Below are 12,284 nucleotides of genomic sequence, written 5' to 3'. Positions count from 1 at the left end.
TTTTGTGGAGGTTGTCAAGAGTTGCTAGTCAATACGGGATACAATAGGACGCCCAGGATTTTTCAGAGCTCGATTTGGATGCCGGACGAGGAAATGGCCAAGAAACGGCGGTCAAGATATGAAGAGGTGGATAAGTTTTGGCCAAATTGGGTAGTGACCTTTGGGAGTTTGGGGCCCCAAATTTTATGTAACATCAAAAGTGGAATCGTGGAGAGAGAATGAGGAGGAAAAAAACGTGGATGGAGGTGCCATATCTGCACGCCGAAAATTGCACTTGATGCCATGGAGATGGTGTTGGCAGGCTACAAACAACCCATGCAATTGATCATGGGGCTGATCTTCTCCTTCCTTGCTGGTCATATCGCCTGTCTTCGCTCGAGCAATGGTGGCCTGAATGAAGACATGGAAATCTAGTATTTCTCTCTCCTCTCTCTCTCTCCTTTAAAGAGCTGTTCCTGCGTGCAAGAGGGAAATGAAGAATGGTGAAGGAAAGCTTGTCCGATTGGGACCGGATTGCTTCCGGGTTAATGTAGACATGAAGATTGCTGATTGTGAAGATGTTGGACATTGAATGTGGGCTGACTTGTAGTCCCACACCAAAACCGAGATCCCGAGACACAACACCTAAGCGGTAATTCAATTTTTATGAAGAAAAAATGAGTTTTTATGCTATTTGATTGATAAAATATTGTTCCCATGGGCTGAATATTCATTATGATATTGTTTTCTATGAGTTTCAATAGTCTATAATCAGAAAATCAGAAAATCATAAGTGATATGGCTGAAATTAATGTTATAAAACCCGAAAAACACGCGTTTAAGGGATAAAAATGGGATTTTTTGCAAAATAAATGGGAAATATGAGAGATAACACCTACAAAAACCTGAAATTTTGCTGTCAAGGAACCTAATGGCCACAACCCACAATGAATCTTAATTTTTAGTCATTTTTTATTGAATAAAATAGAGAAAAATACCCAAAAATGGTGAAAATAGATTTTAAATGGGGAAAAATTAGGAAACGGTAAAAGGAAAATTGCATGTGTGTTTGTGCATTGTATAATGAAGGTAAACCATGAGTTTGGCCTCATTTTACCCTCATTTCTATATTTTCGTTCATGTTTATCGCTTTCTTTATAAGGAAATACACATAAAATGACCCTCGCACCTATCTACGAATGCAAAACATTAAACGGTAGGGTGAGAGGGAAGGTTGAGTGTCAAAATATAAATTAAAATATGATTTATGTGTTGCATCATGCCTATAGGACGTTCTTTTAAAATAAAGGGAAAGGTAGCATGAGCGTAAGGCTCGGTATCTTTTCTCTCTGTAGTACATAAACGCTAGCATGGAAATCATGGAAAGAATTGTTTCGCACGATGCACAATGCTGATTTTCTTCTGTTTGTGCACTAAACCATTCACATTATGCACTATTCATAGTTCATGGTATCAATGGAAAAGCTCCTGGACTACATAGCAATTGTTTCCTTAGGAATTTGACCCACGATTGAGAGTGTAATGTTATCCCTTGCTGTAGGATAGAGGGGCGGTTTCCTAAGGGACTCTTAAGTAAGGACACATGGTATATCTCCTGGAAATACGAGAAATATAAAAGAGAGGAGTTTGTGTTCGTCTGTTTTATATGTTGAGCAGCGCATCAAGGGGCTAATCCCTGCGATGTAGGAGAGCTGCAGTGGGGCCGTGGTGTTTCTACCGAGAGGTTGCCTCCATGCATGTGATCGTGGCATTGCCAATGTGTATGGGTTCTCCCTCTGAGGAGTTTATAGAAAGGGAAACGTTGGACTACAAAGCTGAAAAACTATAAACGCATAGATTAGGCTTTAGGGCAGTTTGTCCTTTAGCAGTAGATAGACGCTCCTGGTCCACAAGGCCGTGAGGGTGTGTTTGTCTGTTATGAGCATGAGGTCAGGCTAGTGCCATAGCCAATGCCGGCCCATTTCAGGTCCCATCACGTTAGGTGTCATGGGAATGTTGTGGGTCACCACACTCCGGTCTACCCCTTTGAACTCTTCTAAGGACGAAGCAAAGACGTCTATATACTTTCACAAGAGAGTAATGAGACTTTCTTCATCTTGCTCTACCAAGTCAAGGTAGGTTGTGGGGTCTCCCCTTCCATGGCTAAATTGACCTCTTTGACCTTTGTGGGTACCTCGATTGGTTCACTTGCTTGCCCCTATCATTTGGCTCCCAACAAGATCACCACCCTATCTCTCTTTTTGAACTTTGTGAATCATTTCAGCAAGTCTTGTGGTTTTCGTTATTCTTTTGTCTGTGTTTCTTTACGTAGCTTGTATCATTCCTCCCTTAACCGTCGGTGTCTTGGGTGGATGAGTACGTCCCCCTTCGTGTGTCTAGTCTTGGGAGGTTGAGTCATTTTAGGATCACTATCTGAGTTGACTTTTGATCCAGAATCGAATTCGTTGTCTTGGCTAGAAGAGGGGCTCTCTCCTGGCAGTCATAGCTTAGAAGTTGAGTCTGTTCGCAGTAGTGGTGTATCACTTGGCAAGGCTAGGCCTACCTGCTCGTAGTCGATTGCACCTGTGTACTCCAACTAAGTTCAATCGCAATCCTTGTGTCAGACTCCTTTTGCTACTCTAAGGGCACTCTACTTGCGTGGTCTAAAGTCTACTCGTATCTACTCGATTGTACATCCCCTAGCGTTGTATTCTAGGGTATCGATTTCCTTGTCGCTCTCATCACTAAAGGAACAACAGTCCTCATACTCATCATCAGAGCTGTCTCTTTGTCTGATTGCTCATCATTCTCCAAGTTCTGACATATCTCTTTTTACTGGTCGAGGATTAGGCCCCAATTGTATCTCAAGTTTAAATCGTGCACTTTGCACCATTGCCATTCATGCTCGTCTAAGAGATCTCAGAGTAGCTTAAGATTCGTTGTTGGATTACTAGCCAACTTGTGAGTCAAGAGCCCTAGGACCTCCACGAGCTCTTGTCGATTGTTTGGGACTTGGAACGCAACAGGGTTGGTTTTTCCATGTAGGCTTCCAGTCATCATACAGATTGGCACTAAGGGTGTGTCCTTGGGTTTACTAGTTACCTTAATGGCTTGTTCGTAGTCCTTAGTGTCTGAGAACAGTAGGTCAATGGTAACAAGAGCCTACATCCAGTCTCACTCATCCTCAGGGCACGTGATATACTTGGTAAGGGCCCCATAGCATCCCATAGTCTGTCCATCACCCTTCAGCATAGTAGAGATGGCATTCAATTCGACCGGCATAGTCTTTCATATATCCATCTCCACTCTTATGGCCTCCATTCGATTGCCTAGGAAGATAAGACCATTGCCCCAATCCTCTACTAATGCCAGGAGGGCATATTCCATGGTGGATTCCATGAGAGCGCGATGGATTCGGTGAGATTTTTTATTCCATAGTGGATTCTCTGAGGTTTTATGGTGGATTTTGTAAAAATATATTTATTTGTCGGGACTCGTACAAAAGGTGGATTCCTTGTGCAAGAAGTTAACAAGGATGCCTGTCCCTTTCACGCGTCATGTTAATTTAATGTGCACATGGGTGATTCCATGGTAGGTGATTTTGCAAAATATATATTTAAATTAATGGATGTTTATGAGTTTAGAGTGCACTTGTATTAAATTAAGGTTAGGACATAGTTTCAACCTATTCATTTATTTTGTAGATGAAGACTGCTAGATATTCACTTTTGTCAATTTAATTTTATTATTTTCTAGCAATTGTGAATGCTTCAGTTGATGTGTAGAGCAGGTAGTAGTGGCATTGGGAAGCACCGAGAGCGATTGTGTGTATTCAATTTACCTAGAAGGAATTATTATTTTTGCGTGTGCCTTACCATTACAGGCATGGCACTAATACTTATTTAGGCACGCTTATTTTTTAAAGCACTTGACAAACATTTATTATTTTATATGTGCATAGGTACTCGATTTAAATATTTCATTATTGAACATTGTATTTGGACATAGCCTGATTTTTGGGATGCCCAACTGCTTTATTCTTTATTTGGACAAAAGCAAACACAAAAGCCAAAGCATGCTAATTGTAAATTTGACTATTTTTTAGCTTGGAGATTAATCAATTTATAAATACATGCCTTGTGGTGCGCTCACACAAGGAATGGGGGGATATTGTATCCAATTTGTCTTTTTGTTTTATATCATGCAAACCTTTCTTCTTGCTTTATGATTTTTTGTAGAGTTCTTTATTCTTGGGGACCTTCCGATGTTCACTACGTACGCATACAGCATCCGATTTACGCATCAGCGGTATTAGAGTACATATGAGATCAAGGACTTCCAATTGCTTACCATCTCGCACGAAGGCAAAGCTCCTGAAACAAACGGGCTCTATAGGCATTCTCGTGACGAACCTTCAATACCAGCGTGTTCCTAGTATGGCAGCGAAGAACCCCCTACTGTGTTGTTAGATTGTGAAGGACAACTTCCAGGCAATGGAGGACCACTTCCTAAGCTCTAAGATGTTCTTTTTTCAGAGAAATTAGATAAGACAGTGTCATTAAGTTTTAGCTTACAAGCTTAATAAAGCTTAACAAAGGCTTAAGCTCCCAAAAGCTCGATGTCGGCGGCGACAACACATACTCATTGGCTTCGAATTCAGTGTCAACATACTATCATCCTGCATGCTGAAATTATGATTTGCTAATCTTTTATTTAAAAAGCTTAAAACTAAGTTTTACTAAAGCTTAAACATTTCACTCTTTAATCTCCTTCTCAGTGGGTGTTCACATTGAGCTCTTCCCGAATCAATCCCGAAAACTTCAACAAGCCTCTGTTCACACCTACACCTTAACATAGTTGATTTTGAGCAAGCAAACTGACATATGCAAACTATTTCTGTCTTGGAAGAAGACCGTCATCAATTTCCGTACTCGCAAAACAAGCAAGATCGCAAAAAGCCATATTTAAAAAAAGCAAGCCTTGTAAACCCAAAATTTGAGCTATGCTCATCCCTCTAACGAGATTTTGAGTGTGTAATGTTGTTTGAGATTTTGTAGGATGTCCAATCAAAACATGAAAGATTTTATGGCCAAATGTGATTTACCAAAACTAACCATGCAGCAAAAATTGGACCTAATCATGATGCAACATCAAGAAGAGCGAAGAGCACATCAAACTTTGCAAGCACAACTAGTTACACTTCAATGATTCAGTGTCGATCAAGATGGAGCGCAACCCGCAATTTAATTCTAATTTTTGAAGATTCGATCAAAATCGCTTTGTTCCTTCTTCTTTATGTAAACCCTAGACTCGAACCCCTGCTTACCATCAAACATAAATTCAAACCCTAAGCCTTCTCTCCAACCAAATTCCAACATACCTAAATTTCTAGCCCTATTTAATAATGTTTCCAAAGCAAAGCCTATACTTTGCTACAAGTGTCAACAACCTGGACGCTTAGTAGTGAACTATCAATCCAAGAAGACAGTTGTTCAAATCAACTACTTGAGAGCAACTGAAGACAAAGATCATGAAGATATGCCAGATTTTATTGAAGATGATGATGATATCCATGATGCTTTAGATACTTTACCAGGTATGTCAAATCCTCATTCATTATTAATAACGATGAAATGTTTTGTGCATGGTCACGGAAAGATTATTTTGCATGATGATGGGAGCACACATGATTTTATCTCTGCAAATTTGGTAAAAGAATTGAATTTACCTACTGTTCCAACTCATTATCGCATAATGACTGCATTCTTAGGCACTAGATACAATGTTATGCAAGAAGTTCATGATTTAGAAATTAAAATTGGTGATTATGTTGAGCGCAGAAATTTCTTGGTTGTGCCTTTAAAAGCTAGTGACATCATTTTAGGAATGCCTTGGTGTCACAAATATAATCCCGATACAGATTATTTCGCACATTCCATGAAAATTCATCTTAATGAAAAACAAATCACATTACATGGAATGCACACCTTTGATAATTTTCCATTGCATAGTCACACACAGGCTAAACATGCATTGAGAAAAGGTAGCAAATCATATTTAGTATGGGTGAATGAAATTGAAGCTAAGGAAAATCAGATGCATCCTAGGCATGCACAATTTCTTTCACAATTTAAAGATTATTTTGCTGTTGATCTACCCCCTAGTTTACCAACTACACGTTGTCATGATGTTATGAGAGCACAATGTGAAAAAGTATGGAGTGCATCATCATCCGTCTACTTTATTGATCTAGAGAGTCAATGTGATCTAAGCCATTAGTACTAGTGTGAGTTGCATGGATTATTCGAAAATACTAGATTTTTGGATAATTTTAGCCTATTTTTTTATATTATTTATTATAAAAATCCAAAAAAGTTAGAAAAATAGCTTCTAGATTAAGATGGCATGCAAAAAGCTAGTTGCTTTTTCAGCCAATTATGGAATTTTCACAAGAGGGACAGATTGACGAAATTGTGCGCATTGCGATCGCTATAAAAAGGCTGAAAACTATAGATTGAACTGAAAGAAGAAGAAGGAGTGATCTGGGAGATCTGTGACTAGGTGTCCTGGCAAGTGTCTTGAGGTTTTACCCCCCTTTCGAAGCCAACGAAGCCATCAGATTAGGGTTCCGAGCAGCACAGAAGGAGCTGTAATTTTCATACATGTTCTGCTCTACGAAGAAGCTCCAGGAGATCTAATGCCTGGAGATTGCTTCTGAGTAGCGTGAAGATTCCAGGTTCTTTCAATACATAGTGATTCAATTCATTGTGATTTGTCTTTGTAGTGTTTACCACTTGGGTATTCTCTGTCTTCTCTTCCATCTCCTATCTCTACTTTATTCTACTTCTGATCCTCGATGGATTTGACCTTTTGACAAAAACCCCTCCAACATTGGTGAACCTGACGTGAAAGGTCATCACAGAAGAAGGAAAGATAAGATGGGAGAACCTTCGAATACAATCTCCAGTGATGTTTTGCAATAGTTGGTGCAAAATATGAATATGCTTATGCAGGTACAACAACAACAACAGGTGATGCAAGCTTCTGCTCAAATAGAAAGTGCTGTGATGAATGCTTTGCAAGCAATTGAGCGTGAGGTGAAGTTATTCAATGGCAGGAATGTATCTGCATATGTACATACCTATCCTCAGAAGATGGAATTCTTTGGGGTGGCTCAATCTGCATGGAGCCGATATTTTGTACATGTTAGTGTTCATGAACTGAAAGCACGGATTACTAAATTATACTTGCAGGATGCTGACTGGGTAGCCTTCAAGAAGACACTCATGGAATAATTTTATATTAAGGATACCAGTTTGATTACGCGCAAGACTTTTCAGGAGTGGGTTATACAACCCCATAAGGGTCTTGTGGCTATAGAATTGTTAAGAGAATTTGAAAGTCGATTTGAGCAGTTGGATCTCGCAGAACAACAAGCTCTTGCAAGTTAGAAATTTTAATTATTTCTACAGGCAGCTAATCCTGAGCTTCAAGAGAAGCTTGATGATTTGCTGGAGGATCAGACTACAGAGACATGTTTGAAAACATAGTAGGAAGTTATTACTGCACTTGTGAAGAAGTATAGAAGAAGAGAAAGATTGCATGTCTCTAGCTTGCCCACTGTTGCGGGCAAGATAGTTGATGTATCCAAAAAGCCACCTACTTCTGTTGGCTAACCCTATGATTGAACTTACTATTGTTCCCTCTATTAGGGAAGATGTCTTAGATGAATTGGTCAAAGGCATGTGGGATCTTCAATTGAAGGTTGCAAAATTAGACGAAAAAGGACAAGAGGAAAGGGGACGAGCAACAACCCCTAAGCCTGGAAAAAGATGTATGTGGTGTGATAGTTTGCAGCACGAGAGAAAGGATTGTGCTGCCTATCAGGAGGCCTTGGCATAATAGCTTATCTTTTGGAAAGATGGCAAGATCCATGCACAAGAAACGGGATTGCCTCTTGCTTTAAATTTTGGAAAGGGAGTATACATAAGTTGTTGGAAGACTTGGCTGTCCGAAATGCTTATGCGGCGGTATATGCTTCTACTTTTGGTCTACAGTTGGATAGAATGCATGGTCAAGTGATGGTTGGTCCAAAGGCTAAAATATGGACACATGCTTTACATGCAACTGAAAAGAGAAAGGTCACTGATAGTGAAATGTCTTGTGCAGGGCAAGACATTCATGGCATAACTGGCTGGGAATCACCGATAGATGCATATTTAGTATATGCATATTTAGCAAAGGTACAAAACACGGATGTACTTGTGGAAGAAAAATGAAAAAGAGATGAAGATATTGCAGGGACATCTAAAAGAATGACAAGAAGAAGTGTGGATCAGCCTAAAGATGCACATTAGCCACCTCCCGAGCATGCTATGGAAGAGGTCAGTCTCAGGAGAAAAAATAGGATAACAAACAAGAGGGTAAAAAGAAGGGCAAGCAGCTAGGATATAAGTTGCAATCTGACATTGAGACAGCCACAGATCTTAAGAAGGTTCTTAAAGAATGGATCTTAAACAGTCGGGTGGAATTTACCTTGGGAGAGGTGCTTAGGATTGCCAAGCGAGAATTTCATGATGAGATCATTGACATAATTAAAAGGAAGCATCAGTTTCTTGGTGATACCACTAGTGCATTGTTGCAATTTGAAGAGGTAACTGGTTTGTTGGGTATTCAAGCTGAATCTGAGCATGAAGTAAGTACAAGATTGTCTATGTAGGATGCTACTAATCAATGGACAGCATGTGGAAAAGAGAAAAAAGTGGCTGAAAATGCATTATCTTGTAGTAATATGCATGGTGGAGTAAGGCAAATGCAACAATATGGAGAAGAGACTCTAGGATTTATTCCTTGAAGTCACTACACAAGAAATCATTGGGCTAGAGCAACCACTGAAACAGTAGTGAAAATAGGGGAGTGTGAAACTCCTTGTGTTGCTTTACTTGACCATGGGTCTGAGATAAATGTCATTGAGTGTGGATTGTATGAAAATGGTGCATGGCCTGTAGACACTGATTATGGTTGGCGAATGAGGGCTGCAAATAATTCTTCAGGGGAGCTCTATGCTGCATGTCATAATGTAAAAGACACGATTGGTGATGTACAGGAAGAGAAACACTTCTTTGTGCAAGATAATTCCTCATATGCAGTGATTTTGGGACAGCCCTATATTATAGGTGTGTGTATGGAAACAAAGGTGCTTGATGATGGTTCTGCTTATACAAGAGTCAAAAGCAAGGATGGGAGAAAAATAGTCCAATTTTCTTACTATTTGTGTTAATCATCCTAGAAATCGATCGAGAGTCTCCTTTAGTTCCAAATGCAAGAGAATTCAAAGACCTGGATTTTCATTAAGCACTGATGTAATGCGGGGCTACAGTAGTGATGTTCAGTGGGTGTACTCACCTCTTGATGAAATGAAGCATGTAGATGGATGCTCATGGATGCAAACAGTTTGTTGCAGACCATATTGTGAATTGTGAGAGGATTTTGACACGTCTAGAAGAGGTGCATTTAACTCTTTCTAGACAAAGGTTTATCTTTAGAGTTGAAGAGGTTTTGATTGTTGGGCATATGTGTAGGCCTTATGGGCGAAGGCCATCACTAGCAAAAATAGATGGGATTGATAGAATGCAAGATGTATGCACGAATGTATTAGAGGTGCATAGATTCTTGGGTGCATGTGTGTTCTATTTGATATGGATTCCTCACTTTGCACATGTAGCTGATGCTCTTTATCAGCTTCTAAGGAAAGGTCAAAATTCTCATTGGGAAAGGAAGCATTAAAAAGTAATGAAAAATTTGAAGCAACTCTTAAAATCTGCTCCTACATTGAGAAAGTTTGACTATTCACATGGAAAGCCTATCATTATTACTGTTGATACAAGCCTAATTGGGATTGGATGGGCAATTGGGCAAGATGATGAGGAAGGGCAAATATATGCAATTCGCTTTGGTGCTAAAGTATTGACTGAACGATAGAGAAGCTATCCACACGCTAAAAGAGAATTATGGGGAATTATGACAGCCCTTAAATGTGATAAGGAGTATTTTATGGGTGCTCATGTAGTCATTGAGACCGATTGTTTGCCGATATTGGGTATAATTTCTAGTTGTGCTACTCTGGACATTGCTATGCTCTGATGGATTGCATACATCAAATCTTTGAACCCTAAATTTCAACATATTGCAGGAAGAGGTAAACCAATGGTAGACATGTTATCTCGAGCACATTATGAGAAAAAGCTGACTTTCTTATGGCTGAAAATGATGTTGCAAGAGTGAATTTAGCAATGCAAGGTGTTGGTACAACATTAATAGAAGCTTGGACAACAAAGAGAAGACACTTTAGATGTTTTGTATCTTGTGTAGAAGTGTTTCTAGAAGACAAATACACATGAGAGTGGCTGAGAATTGGTCAATACCTCAATACATTAACAAAGAGAGATGAATGGTCAGATGAGGAGTTTAAGAAAATCAAGAGGAAAGCATATGGGTTTTTTTTTAAAGATGGATACTTATGAAAACAAGCTAAAAAGAAATAGGGTATGTCATTGCGAGTTTTGGGTGACAGAGCTTCATAAGTAAAAGTAACGCAAGAATTTCATGAAAGCTTGTGGGCTGGTCAGAGAGGTGTTTGGGGTACTTTTACAAAGATCAAAGAAAGATATTGGTGGTAGGGTATGTATAAAGATGTTGCACACTTTGTGGAAACATGTACAACATGTCAAATGTATTCATCTGTGAGACATCGGGATGGATTGCAACCCACGTATCCATTGTCTCTTCATTTTAAGTGGGTGGTGGATTTAGTCACAATGCCTACAGGTCTTTGGCAAATGAGGTATCTTGTGCTTGCTCATGAAGACTTGACTAACCAAGTGCAAGGGAAAGCTTTACGTACTAAGACAACAAATGCTGTGTGTACTTTTCTCTTAGAAGAGATCTTTTGTCGGTATGGCTATGTGGGAAAAATTACAACAAATAGGGGTGAGTTGGATGTAGATGAAGCTCATGATTTCTTTGCATGGTTAGGGATAAAGCTTGCTTTAACTTTAGCCTATAACCCTGAAGGAAATGGAAAAAGTGAAAGAGGCCACCCACCTATTGTGAAGGCATTGGCAAAAGCATGTGGAGAGAAGGTAAAAGAGTGGCCACAATTGCTCCCTTATGCTTTGTGGGCCGATAGAACAACTCACATTGCTGTTACAGGATATATGCCTGTAGAATTGATGTATGGTCACAAACCTATCATGCTGATAGAAGAGATGAAAGTCACATGGAGTGTGTTACCTTGGAAGGAGGAGTTGAATCGAGAGGAGTTGTTGGCCTTATGCATTAGATAGTTGGAAAGAAAGTCAGAAGACATAGAGGCAGCAACTACAAAGTTAAGGGCAGCAAGGATACATAACAAGAAATGGTTTGACAAAAGACATAAACTGAAACCAAGAATCATACAAGATGGGGGTTGGGTATTGGTTTATGATAGCAGTTTAGATAACCAGCATAGTGCCATGCGTAAAATTTCCAAAAGATGGTTTGGACCCTCTGTGGTCAGACAGGTGTTTGATAATGCTACTTATGCATTAAATGAACTGGATGGGACAGTCATCAAACTTCTGGTAGCAGGGAAAAGAATCACATTATTCAAAAGGTGGGAATCTACTACCTATGAGTTTCCAGAATTGGAAGAAAATAGTGGTCTTAATACGGGGGCTAGCCAGGAAGATATGGAAGATGAAGAAGTAAAGGATATGGTTGCATAGGATAAGGAGGACTTAGAATCTGGTGACAACTAGGATTTTGGCACAACCCGGAGGATGTGCAGGTTCAAAGGGGGTGGATGTCATGATGTTATGAGGACACAGTGTGAAAAAGTATGGAATGCATCATCATCTGACTTCTTTATTGATCTAGAGATTCAATCTGATCTTAGCCATTAGTACTAGTTTGAGTCGCATGGATTTTTCAAAAATACTAGATTTTTGGATAATTTTAGCCTATTTTTTATATTATTTATTGTAAAAATCTGAAAAAGTTAGAAAAAAACTTCTAGATTAGGATGGCATACAAAAAGCTAGTTGCTTTTTCAGTCAATTATGGGATTTTCACAAGAGGGACAGATTGACGAAATCGCGCATTGTGATTGTTGTAAACAGGCTGAAAACTGCAGATTGAACTGAAAGAAGAAGAAGGAGTGATCTAGGAGATCCGTGATCAGGTGTCCTGTAGTTTTAACCCCCTTTTGAAGCCAACGGAGCCATCAGATTTGGGTTCCGAGCAACAGAGAAGAAGCTGTCATTTTT

The sequence above is a fragment of the Lygodium microphyllum genome, chromosome 26 (genome assembly GCF_053477565.2).
Source record: "Lygodium microphyllum isolate KBCC chromosome 26, Lygodium_microphyllum_v1.1.10, whole genome shotgun sequence".
NCBI lineage: Eukaryota > Viridiplantae > Streptophyta > Polypodiopsida > Schizaeales > Lygodiaceae > Lygodium > Lygodium microphyllum.
The sequence above is the reverse complement of the archived record's forward strand: the minus strand, read 5'-3'. Positions refer to the sequence as shown.